Genomic DNA, 15,801 nt, shown 5'->3' with positions numbered 1-15,801 from the left:
ACTCATGTTATTCATAATTTGAAGTCTTTGTGTCTCAAGGTTTAAGTTTGAAATCAAAACTGTTTGGCATGCAGGGTGGGGAGATGGGAGGGATGTGTGCTTTTTAAATTCTGAAGAAAAGGATAAGGGATATAGTAACTTGTATGTGTTACTATGCTATTTCTGGATCTTTTAAATGTTGTAAGCATAAAAGGTGAACAAGAAATATTTTATAAATAATACAACTATTTGACAGGTCTTTTGTTATTTCTAAATCTACTGAGAGAAGCTGTGACTGAGTGCTTCTGCCCCAGCTCCTCCAAAGGCAAAACTGTGCACTGGGGCTTCCCTGGTGGCACAGTGGTTGAGAGTCCGCCTGCCGATGCAGGGGACACGGGTTTGTGCCCTGGTCCGGGAGGATCCCACATGCCGCGGAGCGGCTGGGTCCATAAGCCATGGCTGCTGAGCCTGCGCGTCCGGAGCCTGTGCTCCACAACGGGAGAGGCCACAACAGTGAGAGGCCCGTGTACCGCAAAACAAAACAAAACAAAACTGTGCACTGAATCAGGAGTAAAAGAAGGAACATGATATAAGAGGCTAAATGAACACAGGGTGAGGAATAAGTAATATCATTTTCTCTATTGCTTGTTAATTACAATAACTCCTTAGATGCTGAGAGCTTGTGTCCTGAGGTCTTATTTTTCTTTCTTTCTCGCTTTCCTTAATTAGTTCTGTTCAGTGAGCGCCCGGTTGACACGTGTAAGATGTGCTCGGGCGCACTTTGCCAATGACACAGTAGAATTGCTCTATTTAGCAAAAATGGTGCTTTATGGCCACTTTAACCTTCTAACACGTGCGTGGAGAACCATATACACGTGACCAACAGGTACATTTTCTTTTCTCTCTTAAGCTGCATCTTCATCCATCTATTCTTGACCACGTGCCTCTGAGGATATGTAGGGAGCCAGGATGTGACAAAGGCTCTGCGGCTCAGAGATCACAGGGACCAGAAAGCTGGGAGCAGGCACCAATGGGAACCTGGGCAGCTAAACGCCAAGGACATTTCCCTCCTTGATAAAGCAAGGTCTTAACTGAAGTGTGCTGCTGCCTCTGCCCACCTTGCCCACCCCACACCCTCCCTCTTCTCCAGCCGTCAGCCTGGCCTGGAGAAGCAAGCACAGCAGGAGAGGATGCCCAACCGTGTGCTTGGTGTGTGGCCACCACTCAGCCCCACTCATCATTGCCATGGGGAGGGGGACGCAGTTGATCTTCCCATACTTTTCAAATGATGCCAGGTATCTGGATTTTATATGAGTGACCAATTTCTTATGAATTGATAACTAATAAAGTTTTTGAAATATATTGTGCAAACCAAAGAAAATGTCTCTGTGGGCATCTAGTCTGCACCTCTGGTTTAAGGGAAGCCCAGCGGGTGTTCCCATCCTGCCTACCACCCTGACACCTTCCATGGATTCATCTGACACCTATTTTTGTACATCAACTATGTGTCAGGCATCATTCTGTGCTGGGCACACGACAGATAGAACTCAGACAAATACCTGCCCTTTGTGGGCCACATTCACGGAGGAGAGGCAGACAGTAAACAAAATGAATAAGAAAAATGCAGTCTATTAGAAATGCTGTAGAGGAGAAGAAAATAAGATAAGGACAACAGGGGGGATGACTTGGGGTCCTCGTTTGAAGAGCGGAGCTGGGGAAAGCTTCAGTAAGAAGGCAACATGTTAGGATGGACCTGAGGAGGTAGGAGAGTGAGCCCTGTAGGTAACTAGGGAAGAGCATTCTAGAGAGAGGAAACAGTGTGTGCATAGGCCCTGGGATACATAGCAAAGGGACCAGGCCAGCAGGAGGGGTGTGAGTAAGTGAGTGAAAGTAGTAGGAGAGGAGGCCAGAGAGATGCTGTAAGGGCATACCACAAGCAGCCCCTGTGAGACACGAAGTCATGGAGGATTTTGAGCAGAGGAGGAACTTGATCTTGCATGGTCTCCCCATCTGCCCCCACTGCTAGGCTGATAGTAAACCAAAGGAAGAGAAGTGAACAGGGAGGCTGTGACAATGGACTGGGTGAAAGATGAAGGTGGCTCACACTAGGAGGACAGCTCAGAGGTGGAGAGTAATGGTCCATCATTTGAAAGAGAACATTTGAGAAGCTGTGCCCATGAAATGCCAGGTGTGGAATGCCCACCTCCTGGATGTTTTCAGTCACCTAATAAAAATAAAACATTAACATCAGGTTTTAAAGATTTGAAGCTGGAAAAACAAAAAAACAAACAAAAAACAGCGTCCACTTAGCTGCCCTAAAGCTCTTAACTTCCTTCATAGTCTGGCTCCCTCCCTATTCATGGAGAGATCTGTTTAGGAGAGTGAGTTAAGTGTATGTATCACAAGACACATTAAGGGGAATGGACACATCTGGAAATAAGCACTGGCTCATGTACCCAGAACCTAAGGCAAACCAAACTAAGCTACATTCCCACTAGTTTACTTTTAAATATATTTATGGGTTTTTGTTGTTGTTGGGTTTAAGAAAATTACAATTTTATAATTTACAAAATTACAATTTAGAGATGGCAACCGGCCTGAAGAAGGAGGAAGAAGAGGAGGAAGAAGAGGGGATCCCAGAGCCTCGGGACCACTCCCGGCTCTCGCCTCTGACTCCATGAGTGGCTGCAAGAATGGGGGAAGGGAATTGCAGACGTGGACCATTCAGAACCTCAAAATGTCTCTAATCAATTACAGATTTAACATTTGATATACATCCTATGCACCACAGCATTTCTTGTTGATTAAAATCGATCCCGTAACTCTATGGATAAGAGGACATCTTCAATATTCCAGATATTCCCAGGGGTGCTTAGGAGGAGTGAAGGGGTGTGTTAGTCTGCTCGGGCTGCCATAACAAAACACCTCAGATGGGAGAACTTAAACAGCAGACGTTTATTTTCCCACAGTTCTGGAGGCTGGAAGTCCATGATCAAGGTGCCAGCAAATTCAGCTTCTGGTGAGAGCTCTCTCCTTGGCTTGCAGACTGCAGCCTTCTCATTGTATCCTCACCTGGACTTTTCTCTGTGCTTGTGCAGAGGGAGAGCAAGCTCTGGTGCCTTGTCCTCTCCCTAGAAGGACACCAGCCCTATCAGATTAGGGCCCCACCCTTATGAGCTCATTTAACCATAATTACCCCCTCATAGGCCCTGTCTCCAAACACAGTGACATTGGGGGTTAGGGCTTCAATCTATGAATTTGGGGGACACAATTCAGTGCATAGCACAGAGGAAGGGTGATAGTCCGGCATCTCCCCTTCAGACCAGAGTGACTGGGCACGGCCTCCAGGCACCTGCCCCACCCACAGCTCAGGTGCCCCGTTACAAAGGTGAGTAGCTGTCTTCTTCTCTCACCTCAAGGGATTCCCCTTGCTCCACCTTCCATTCACGCCCTCTTCGGCACCCTTAGCCAGCGGCACCCTGTTGGGGTTCTCTTACTTTGCCGAGATGTCCTTGGCACTCCAGCCACGTCCCCTCCGCATCCCCCTCTATGCCCGGAGCCTGCTTCCTGCAAAGCCTGTGACTCTGCTTTTTCCTGACCACAGGAGCCCTCTGTGCCACGTGCAGGGAAACCCAGAGGGCCTGAAGGTCAAGGCCCCAGAAAACATCTGTCCATCAGTGACGAGCAATGCCCATCTCCCTCGCCCTCGGCTGCAGTCTGTCTGAGGCATGTTCTTTTCTGATGAGATCAAGCCCCAGCTGCCCACGGTGGCAAATGGCTTAATAAAGCCCCCTCCTTGTCTTCCTTCCCTTCTGTCCCCTCCCACTCCCCTAGCCGTGCTTCCCGGCATCACCTCCTAACTAAGCTCCTGAAGTCTTGCCTCTGCATCCACTTCCAGAGGGACCAACACCAAGACACCGCTCAGACTGAGGATGAGGTGCTATGACCGGTCCAACCTCTGACTTGTGCCTCCCCAAGAGGAACTTCTCCCTGCCCGGTCCTCGACGCTACCCCTACAGTGGGGGGCCCTTCCAGTCCAGGCTGGGCTCCTAAGACAGCTCCCCAACCCAGTCACACAGCCACATCCCTGCTTATGGGGGGGAGCAGACATCTTTCCCTCATTCCCCGCCCTGCAGGCTCACACTCATCTCTGTCTGTTATTGCAATGCGGCCCGTGCGGTTTCACACCAGCTGCTCACGGGCGCTGACGGAGACACTGCTGGGCCTCACTGCAGACTTCCAGCCTCACCAAGCTCGCTGCTGCTGGGATAAGGAAAGAGCCCAAGTCTGGAGATTTCCAGAGCTCCCAGAGACCCGAGAGCATCCTTGGGCTGAGAACTCCATGTGTACCTGAAAGAACAGGGAGCAGAAGCCCAAAGGGGACAAAAGGGGACCCTCAGAAATAAGGAGGTGCCCCTTAGCGGTCAGGTCCTGATGTCAATCGCATTTGGATATCTAATGGCTACGCAGCCTTCTCATGAGGGGACCAGCGGTAATACCTTCCAAGCTGTTCGGTTGGTCCTTGCGCGGTTGCCCCAGCAGCAACTTTGATCCAACCCTGACACAGGTGGGGTTCAGAGCTCAGAGGTGGAATCTGGGCCACGCCATCTGGCAAGCTATGCAGAGTGGGAGCCAAGGCACCCAGAGATTTCTGGGAACATCCTTGGGTATTTTTAGCGCCCCATTCCTCACTCTTGTTCTCTGACAGCCCCTAAAACCAACCTCAACAAACAAGGAAGCACCTGTGTTTCACAGCAGCGGGAACCCTTCTTTACCCCATCGCTGACACCCACGTGCGCCTCCCCCGTCGGGGGCTCCTGCTCGGTTCTTTGGTGGGGTCAGCCTTTCCCAGGAGGACCCTGGCCCCAGATCCCTCTGCTCATGCGCTTGATTCCTGCGGAAGCGGGTCCACAGCAAGCTAAGTCCAGGAGGGCCAGGGTGGGTTTTGCGTTCAACACAGTATCTCCAGGGCCTATAATGTTGCCTGCACATAATAGGGGCTTAATCAAAGTTGTTGTTTAAATAAAGGAGTAAAATGACTCAGCAAGTCTCAAAGCAATAGCCCAGCCAGCTCCTGGGGCACTTCCCCAGTGTGAGAGTCCCCCAGGATGGGCTCCACCCCCTACACTCCCCCTGGCCTTGGCAGTTTTCTCCTGTGTCAAACAGAACCCAGGGGAGGTGGGGAAATCAGAGCGATGTGATTGGATTTGGAGAAAGGAAGCAAAATCTGGGAGAATCCAGGAAGTTGAACAAAAACAAGGAAAGATTCGAAGACAGAAAAGGCTACTTCCTTCGTCAAGGTGAGGGGAGCAGTGAGGAAGATGGAGAGGTGTGACCAGAATCAGAGGAAAGAAGACAGGCTGGCATGGCCACATTGATGCTGGGGGTGAGAGAGAGGACAGAGGTACGGATTGTTCCGGGTTTCTCTGGCTCGAGACTGGAGGGCAGCCCTGTTAACCCAAATCAGGAATGTGTTAAGAACTTATGAAAGTGCACCGAGTGTTTCGTTCAAGTCTCAGCAGTGGTAGAGCCTGACTCCCTCAATGTAAAGTCAGGAATGTCTGGGTCATCTAGCTGGGTGATTTGATGGAGACCTACAGATACATTTTTGCTAAATCAGGCCATCGGATGTAAGACCCTATTGATATATAATTCATTAACTATACACCTCGTGTTCATCTTCCTTGTAGAAACATGCTCGGCCTTTTTAAGTACAGAGAATACACACAGAAGGAACAGAGGGGCCAAGCTAGAGGTCACGGCCATGGAGGGTTTGCTCTCTTCTGCCGGCTGTCATGGGGCCGCGTGGGCCAGAAAAGGCTCCTGTGGTCAGAAAGCAAAACTTGGCATATTCGGAGTGGAGTGCATTGGTTTCACAGCCTGTAAATTCCAGTGCCTATTGTTCTATCCCATTTTCCATTCAGAGGCACAGCCAGAGGTATTTGGCAGGTCAGTAATCGGGCTGCACGCGGGCTAATCCCCTTGAGGGTGGGCCTCTGTCCTGCTCCTGCACTCCCTCGCTCTCCCCTCCCACCCTTTTCATCTTTTCATTTTCTTCCCCTTTTCATTTGGGTTTCTGACTTTTTTTACCACATGGGTGTGGCTTTGCGTGAAAGTCAATTGTTCTTTGGAAACGGCTATTTCCACCACAGGCGGAGATGTGGAAGAGATTACAAGGATCCAATCAAGTCCCAGTCCCGATTCAGGAGATAAGGGGCACTGCCTGTGGTGTGAAGGAGGAATGGAGGGGGAGGAAGGATGGTAGTCTAGAAGGATCCACTGAACAGGCTCCTGTGGTGCTGGGTGAGGATGCAGTGAGAGCAAGGGAGCCCCCATCCTCAAGGAGGTTAGAGTCCAGAGGGTGGTGCTGTGCCTGACACCACCTCCCTGGGAAGGAAGTGTCGTCACCGCTGTGTCCAGATGAGCAAGGTGGAGCAGTCACGACATTTCAGCGCCCAAATCTTACTAGTGGTAAAATTCTCAATTCTTCCGCCTCACCCTCTTTATCGCAACTGTGCTCTGGCTAAACAGGGGACAATTCTATCAAATATTTTGAATGACCCTTACAACCTACTAAGCGGGGTGGGGGGGACAAACAATGTCTAAGAACTAGACATCCAGTTTATTGCCAGTTTCTAGCTTTCCTTTAGTTTCATGATTGAGGTTGCACGGAAGAATTTGAAAATTTGACCTATTCTCCAATACCCCTTGTGATAAAGTGGCTGAGACAGTGGGCCTTGAACTCTGAACACCCTATTATGCCAACGGGAAGGAGTGAAGCTCTTAAACCAGTTCAATAAGTGTCAAATCCAAGAGTTTAGAAGGTCCACAGATCCCGTGTAGAACTTGGTTACTAGCCCCACCTCTGGTCCAGTATCTGCCTTACTCTATTCACTGTGTCTGCTTTGTCACTCTGTGACCTAATGCCATACTCCAATTGCAGGAATGGGTGGTTGGCAGGATTATCAACAAACTGTCCCAAAAGAACTTGTTCCAAATTTGCTAGGCAAGGAGAGCGGCGGGGAGCCCAGGCTGCAGAGGGGATCTCCTTCTCCCCTTTCCTCTGCACAAGACCCTGAGGACCGGATGAGCCGGATCTGCAGGCAGCTGCTGTGAGCCGAGTGGAGTGAGGGCAGAATGCACTGCGCGCCTGAGCTCCAAAGAGGCCAGCGCTCAGCTCGGCCTGCCTGGCAGCATCAGCACACACCACCCTGCTGCTGTGGACCACAGGCTCCGGACGCGCAGGCTCAGCGGCCATGGCTCACGGGCCCAGCCGCTCCGCGGCATGTGGGATCTTCCCAGACCGGGGCACGAACCCGCGTCCCCTGCATCGGCAGGCGGACTCTCAACCACTGCGCCACCAGGGAAGCCCCCCTCAGGAGCTTTGATCAAAGGAGGCATGCTGCCCGCCGGGAGGGGCAGGAAGCAAAGCCACAAGAGGTGACAGGCTTGAAAGACAGTGGCGTCACCATAAGCCAGAGTGGAATCTTCCCAAGTGTGCAGTCTGGGAAAAACCCAGGTGCCTGTCAACGTGGCCACACCCAGCCAGGGGGAGAGTGGAAAGGAAAAGAACACCCAGGGAGGCAGGGCAGCTTCCTCCTCTGTGAGGGAGACAACCAGTTCAGGCTGAGAGTCAATCCGCAGAAAATGCTGAATGAACGAGCCTCGAGCAAAGCAGAGCCAGGTTTGAATCTAGGCCCATGACTTTGACTGCGTGGCCTTGGGCAAATCCCTAAACCTCTCTGAGCCTCAGTTTCCTCATGAGTGACAACAACTGCTTCAGACACTCACCGTGAGGATGACACGAGACGATATATGTACACACACACACACACACACACACACACACACACACACACATCCCTAGCACAGTCCCTGGCTCGTATTAGGTGCTCAATAAATGTTGGTTTTCTTATCACATCCTTCATCCAACTCCCACACTTTGGGAAAGCCAATCGGGGCAGGGACCTTCATTTATGGGTTAAATGTACTAAGTAAGGTCTGAATCCTACCTATCCATTTAGAAGCAAGAATAAAAACAGTTCATTCCATAGACTTCCCTGATGTATGTGCCCTTCGTTGCAAAGGCCTTATTCTGCTCTCATGGTTTCTACCAGCCTTCACCCAAGCAGTGGAGATCAGAACCTCCGGAACCTTCGATGCTCCCTCCTAAAACACTCTGCCCTTTCTCTCTGCTTTCACTTTCCTATGAACCACCAGCAAAGACTCCCACTTAGCCCTGTGATTCTTTTTGCACTTGGTTTACCTGCACTTGGTTTATACCTTTGAGATTTGAGCTCAGCTTTGGGTGACTGTTCCATGCAGGAGACGGTGCTTGGCTGCAGGCAGAACCCCATGGTTTTGGAGTTCTGATTCCCTGGCCACCTGATTCATCATTCAGGCTGCCCACCTCTCAGACCCTGACCTTAAAAGTCAAATTTTCTTTCTTCGCTGTGTCTTAAAACCCCATGTGCAGGCTCTTTGCCTTTCCTCTCTTACTTAGCACATCCTGCATTTTCTAAACCATCTCTTCTATGCTTGGTTTTCCCTTAAACCTTTAGCTTTTCACTACAGCACACCTTTAACATGCCGAGAGCTGCAAGCAGGGTCATGGACTGTTTTGACAGAAGGAATCATTAGAATAGCAACAATTTACAATACACACTGTATATTTGTACACATGAAATACAGGTAGACACAGAAACAGCCTGTCAATTTATCTCCTCCAACTACATTGGGAAGGATAATCTAGAATTCCTGACACGCTGCATTTGCTGTAAAGGCATTGTGAAAAAGGACTGAAAATACCCAGCAGTGACAGAAGAACTAGGTCGTAAAAACACCTTATATATAAATAAGTATCTATTGTTCATGGGGAGGTGCCATGTCCAGATCAGGGCATATATTGTGATTAGATTTAATACTAGTGTACACATTTTGCAACGTGTCATTTTCTCAGCTGAATCGCTTCACCCACAGTAGACAGCGAAGAGTGGCAGAGAAGCACAGAAGACTGGGGGAGAGCAATTAGGGCGAAGAAAAGAAGGGGAAAATAAAAACAGTCTCGAAAATCCTACTACACATAGCAGGTAGTGTTGGGAGAAGATGTTAAGAGATTTAGAGAAAGAGAACAGAGACTGTAAGGACAGTTGTAAGCATGCTTTTATCTTATTCGAATTTTTAGAAAGTCAGCAATTTGCATACTGCACCTGTATTAATCAGATACTTGATTGAACAGAGGCTTCCCATTCCTTTCCTCCATCAAACTGTCCAGGATGACACTGGGGGAATTGACTCTGATGTTCAAACAAGTAGCAGGGAGGGGTGTCTGGAGTCACCACTCAATGAAATAATTTATCACTTTTATTAGGAAATCATTATATTTACCAAAGGAAAAACCTCATTTTCACCACAAACACAGAAAAATCAAGCAAGTAATTTCAAAGGTTGCATGGAGAAGATTAGTCAAGTACACCTCTGTCCCCAAAGAAAGACAAACAGGTAAATCCGACTCTTGATTACTCAGAGTTGTAGGTAGATTATACAACATCTCTGCTTCTGTTTGTCATTCTGAATGACTTGTCTTCTGCGACTGTTGGTTGGCTATGCAAAAGCTATTCTGAACCAAATACTACTCACTTTCCAGGGTCCTTTGTATCTAGCGGTGCCAGTGTGACTTGGTCTTGGCCAAGGAGACACAAGGAAGTTTGCTGAGGATGAGGGTTGGGTTATGGGAAGCCTTTCCTCTGATAAGAGACAGGGAAGGGAAAAGAGTAAGCTCTCCTATCTCTTCCCCTTGTTTCTGCCCTGTACATGGTTTTGAAGCTATGAGCTGCAAAAGCCATTTTACAGCCTCAAGATGGCAAGGAGAGGGGACAAAAGTCAACAACTCAGGATGTCAGAGTGAACAGAGAGAAACCACGTTGTTCCCTGAGCAGTTGAACCAACATCAGCCTCCACCTCCCACCAGATTTCTTAAGTGAAAAAGCAAAGGCCTATGGGTTTAAGGTACCATTTGGGATTTCTGTTACTTGCAGCCTAAAGCATCTCTAACTCACACACCATGTAGCAGGGGTCCCCAGAGGCCAAAAGCAGGAGCTAGAACCCGGGTGTCTGATGAACTAGTGTTACAAATTGCCTGCAGGCATCTGTCTGCACTTTTAGAAGCTGAATTATTTTAGCTTCCACATTTAGATTTGTAATTTTCCTGATGTCTTTTATACGGTGTAAGAGAGGAATCAAGATTCTGACATACAGATATCGAATTGACTCAGACCATTATGAAAAAAAAAATCTTTTAACTAATGCACTGCTGTGTTAACTCTGTCATAAATCAAGTATGAATTTATATGAATGAGTCTGTTTTTAATACTTTCTTCTGACACACTGCTTGATATTTCTATTTTATATGAATAGTAAGCTCTCTCAATTGGCTGCAGCTTTATAATACCTCTTAATAAACCCTGCAATTTTATTCTTCTTATTCAAGGAGTACTTGGCTATTATCCTTTGAATTTTCATATAAATTTTATAATCAGCCTGTCGCTTTCCCCAAAAAGAAAAAAAGCAACACAAACGTCCTAAATATCCTAAATCCTGAATATTTAGATCAGTTGGCTTCTTTACAATATTGAATCTTCTCATCCATGAATATAGTCTATTCCTCCTTTATTTAGACCTTACTTAATTTCTCTCATGATGTTTTCTGGCACATTTTTCATTGTATTTATTCTAGATAGTTTAATACATTTGGGGGATTCTCTTGTAAATGGTATGGATTTTATTTCCTTTGCAATTGTGGCTTGTACAATAGTCCTTCCCTTATAACCAAAGTTTAACTTCTGTGGTTTCAGTAACCCGCAGTCAACCATGTTCTGAAAATATTAAATGGTAAATTCCAGAAATAAACAATTCATAAGTTTTAAATTGTGTGCTCTTCTGTGTAGCACGATGCAATCTCTCACTGTGCCTCTCCATCCTGCCCGGGACCTTCTCCATCCTGCCCAGGACCTTGAATCATCCCTTTGTCCAGTGTATCCACACTGTATATGCTACCCATCTCATTAGTACCTGTATCAGGAAAAAATATAGTCTATATACGGTTTGGTACTAGCCGAGGTTCAGGCATCCACTGGGGGTCTTGGAACATATCTGCTGCAGATAAGCAGGAAATACTGTATGTAGGAATAAATTGATTGTTGTATACTGCTGTATTCAGTGGCATCGCTGAATTTACTTAATAATTCTAATAGTTTTAATTCTTTCATCTTTTTCTAAATGTACAGTCATGTCATCCACAAATATCAGTAATATTATATCTTCCTTTTGAAATCTCGTTGCTTTTATTTCTTTTTTCTTGCTAGTCATTCTAGTACAACATTGAAGAAAGGTGATTCAGGTATCTTTTCTCATTCCTAATCTCAAGGGATGGCTTTCACTATTTTACCTGTAGGATATTTGCAGTAGATTTTTTTGTAGATGCCCTTTATCAGATTAAGGAAATGACTTCTATGTTTGTTTTTATGAGTAAGAATTTTGTCAAGAATGCATATTGAATTTTATCAAATGCTTCCTCTACATCTATTGAGATGGCCACATCTCCTTTATTCTATTTTTATCATTCTATATTGTATATATTATTCTACATTCAATTTATATTCCTCCTTTATTCTATTAATGTGTTAAATTATAATTGCTGTCTTTTGATTATTAAACCATTCCTATATTTCTGAAATTAACCCAAATTGGTTTTGATGTTTACTTTTTATGTATCACTGGATTTGACTTGCAAATATTTTAATTAAGAATTTTAAATCTACATTCGTGAAAGGGATTCACAGCCTCTATCCTTCTCCTTAAACATATTCGGAGCTGCCTCCTTGTGCCGAAGACAGTGCCCATTCTGATCTCTCTTTCCTTGGCCCTTCAACCTGCTTTGAAAGCTGTGTCCAGGAGGGTTTCCTGAACAGTCAGGGAGGATCCTGGGTCAAGTCTTCGCCTTTGTCAGCTTTGGGTTGTCTAAGCAGTATGCAGGAAAAAGTAATATAATTAATAGAGAGGATGAGATAACATAACTCTGGAATTTAATACCTGAACCTTAAGATTTCATCTTAGTCTTTAAATGATGCCAATAATAATTTTATGTTTTTAAATGTTGCCTTAACTACCCACTTCCCCAAACAAAAGAAAAAAGAAAGAGAAAAGTAAACCTCATGTACTTTGTATATAACCCCTTGTGTTTGACTCATGACAACCCGATGAAGATTTATTATCTTCACTTTAGAGCGGGAAACACAGGCTCCAATAACAGAGGCAGTAAATGGAACAAGCAGGGATTGAACTTGGGATTGTCCATCTCTTTTCAAGTCTGGGCACGAGAAGTGGGACAAAAATCCCTCCTCCCTATCTTTTCCCTTAATCTTCTACTCTGTGTTTCTCCCCAAAACACATTCAGTAGATCTAATGAAAAACCAAGTGATGCAGGACCAGTGTCCCATCGGCCCCAAGATTGCCCAGGCAGCTCTGCCTTGCGTCGAGCAGCGCATAAAGAACTCTAGCTCTGCTCACCCTGTAATTAAGTTTTGGAGGTTTTGCTTCGCTCCGTGACAGCTGCGACACAGGGCTTCTCCCCCAATCCTCTCACCCTTTCACTTCTCAGGGATTCAATAAGATTTCTGATCTTCGAGGGCTTTTCTTTTTTATCAGGCAACGATGAAACTTCAGTGAGGGCAAGGGCAAAGACACTTGTTTGATGAAAATGGAGACACTTAAAAAAAAAACACACATGTACAAGGAGGGTAGAGAAAGGGTCACAGATGTTGTTAAGAAAGCGAGCTTTGCACCATGAGTTGGTTTTGTACATGTGCTCAGAAGCCACTGCATGTGTGTGGACAAGTGTTTATGTCCATTTCATTGGCTCTGAGCACGGACAGGACCAAGGAAGGGGCTAAGTGGGTTTGACGTGGTGGGTGGGGAAGGAAAAGGGGTGCTTGGGTGGGGAAGCAGAGGTGGGGGGCATCTGGGTGGCAGCACTGGGAGCAGTTCCGGAGCCAGCTGACCGGCATATGATTCTGGGCAGGCCATCACCCGCGTGTTCATCATCCTGCCACTCAGCCTTAAGAGACGCTCTGCGTTTACCAGTCTGGAAGGCCCAGCTCAGGCCGCCTCCGCCTCATTGGGCAGGCCACAGCAGCCATCAGCTGTCATCATCCCAGAGGCCTGTCACACGGCCCGACACCCACCACAATGCCCAGGGACTTGAGAGGCACCAAGTTCCTTCCCGGCATGCCCAGGATTCACGGAGGAGCCTCATCATCCCTCCCTGGTGTCCTGCCAGCTCCTGCCAGCTCCTGCCAGCTGCCTGCCCCCAAACCCATGAGCCCCCCGACAGAACAGACACCCAGCAGCCAAGGGATCCTGTTTTCCACTGTCGTTGCCTCCAAGTCAGGTGTGAGGGTCGGGGGGTTGTAGGGTGAGGCTCTTAATCAGTTAGGAAACCCTGATTGCATCTTAATAACAAATGCAAAGCACTGAGAGCAGCAATTTGCAGTAATGGGAAAAATCAGCAGGTCCCTGGGGGTTGACAGGAAGTAAACACTCTCCAGGCTCAAACTGGGGGGAGGAAAAATCATTTGTGAGAGTGTCCTAGAAGGGCTTAGAGCTGCAGTGCTTTCAGTCCAAAGACAGGAGGCACTGGAGCAAGAAGAGACCTACACTGGATAAGAGGAGGTGAGGCTGTCAAGAGTGGCCTCACCCTCCGGGCAAGGAGCCTCCACCCTCCCAGCCTCCCTGACTCCGGAGGATTCCAATATGAGAATATCACACTCTCTCCCAGGCCCCTCTGCCAAGTGCCCACCAGAAACAAACAGAAAAGACTATCACTAACAAAATCTGGTCAAACAAGTGTATTTAACTCAAAGCATTCCAGGTTTAGGGGCAACCAGGCAAAGGCTCGTTTTCCCCTTCCAGCCTCAATGACTGTACATACCTTTAGTCAGAGGGGGCTGGGACCTCACCATAAAATATCTCTATCCTACTGGGAGATTCCTTTCTTTTACAGCTTCCTCTGAATGGAAAGGAGAAGTTATCCCCACTAGAAGGTGAAATGTTTTTCATAGCAACAATTTTTCTTCCTCTTTGAAAATGTTCCCAGCACTGAACACACATATTTTTTTACATGTAATTTGATTTGGATGGTTTCTTGACCTGCATCCAAATAGAGCTAAGGGTAATTATTACTGTCACTATTGTTATTAATACTGATATTTATCATAATCTCACAAATGCAGGGGACAGCCCTTAATCTTTCTGTTTTATCTGGCTGAAAAGAAAATTCGAAGCACTGGCCCCCCTCCCAGTTTATCCTCTTGTACTCACTTTCCCAGGCTCCTACTACGTGAATAACTAGCCCAGTTACCAGCGATCTCCAGTCAGCTCTAACTCTGCATTGCATTTAGCAGACAGAGACAAGGCCAGCAGGTGGAAGGGACAAAAAGTCAGAATTGTCTCATCATTACAAGGAGAAAATATCTAATTGTTAGGGCTTCTCACCAAATGCTTTGTGAACCAGCGAGCTCCCTGTAGCCAGAAATATTCAGGTAGAGGCCACAGGGCTCATCCTTCAGGTATGCCGTTTAGGGAAGTAATGAATTAGGACCTTGGTTCTCAAATTTCAGGTCCGTCAGAATCACTTGGAAGGCTTGTTCGCAGATCACTGGGGTCCCACCCCCAGAGCTGCTAATTCATTAAGTCTGAGGGGGAGCCCAAGAAATTGCATTTCTAATGAGTTCCCAGGTGATGCTCTGAAGCTGCATGTCCAAGGACATGCTTTGAGAACCATCAAACTAAGGGGAAGGCCAGATTAGGTCACGTAAAGCTTTCTTTGGAGGCTAAGATTTTACGATGTTACAAAATAAGAATTATTAAGAAGTGACCAAGAGCGCCTGGCTCTGGGTAAAGGGATGAGATGCGACGGTTCTCTTACAAACTGCATATGGATGTTTAACAAGAGGATGGTTTCAGCCTCCACCTTTCAGCACTGTCGTAGATAAGCTGATTTATCCCACAAACGCTTAGGTGTTGGCTCAGCCTAATGCTGGACATTCTCCACTGCCTCATTTAGTGCAGGTGGATAACCGCACATACACAAATAACCCCTGGTTTTTACTCTCCCTGGAATAACGGTTCGCCTCTGGTTGCAGCGCCCTAACAAAAATTAAAAAACAACAACAAAAGTCCTTTCCCCTGAGATGTGATGAGCACAACATGGCACCACAACCTTAGCTTGTGATTTCTGTCACTCTGTTTCTTCCGGGAGCTGTGAAATCCCCTGGAACAGTTTCCTGTAAGCCACGTATGAGTGCCATGGGCAGCTGTGAAGGGGAGTAAGGTGGGGAAAGCAGTCCCAGTAAACACCTCACAAAACATGACCTTGCATGAGGGCTCCCTGGCTGCAGAGCATCTTCCACATCCATTATCGTATTCGATTCCCACACAACCACGCAGGACAGACAGGACAGGTGTCATTAACTCCATTTTACTGATTAGGAAATTGACAGAGTTTCTGAATTGCCCAAGGGTCAGCCAGTGCCCAACAAACGCTGTAGAAGAAAAATTCAGGTTTTCCGACTTCTGGGGCAATCTTTTCAACTACCTCACCAAACCGCTCTTGAAACAAAGCAGGGGCAGGCAAGATGACCAGGAAAATGGTAAATCTGAAGCAGCTAGATAGGGCTAGAGTGTCTGGACAGCCGACAGCCACCAGCTCTCCTTCCTCCGTCTCTTCGGTCTGTCTGGCAGGCATCCTCACCTACTCATCCAACC

This window comes from Neophocaena asiaeorientalis, unplaced genomic scaffold (genome assembly GCF_003031525.2).
Source record: "Neophocaena asiaeorientalis asiaeorientalis breed wild unplaced genomic scaffold, Neophocaena_asiaeorientalis_V1.1 scaffold427, whole genome shotgun sequence".
In the NCBI taxonomy this organism is placed as follows: domain Eukaryota; kingdom Metazoa; phylum Chordata; class Mammalia; order Artiodactyla; family Phocoenidae; genus Neophocaena; species Neophocaena asiaeorientalis.
The sequence above is the reverse complement of the archived record's forward strand: the minus strand, read 5'-3'. Positions refer to the sequence as shown.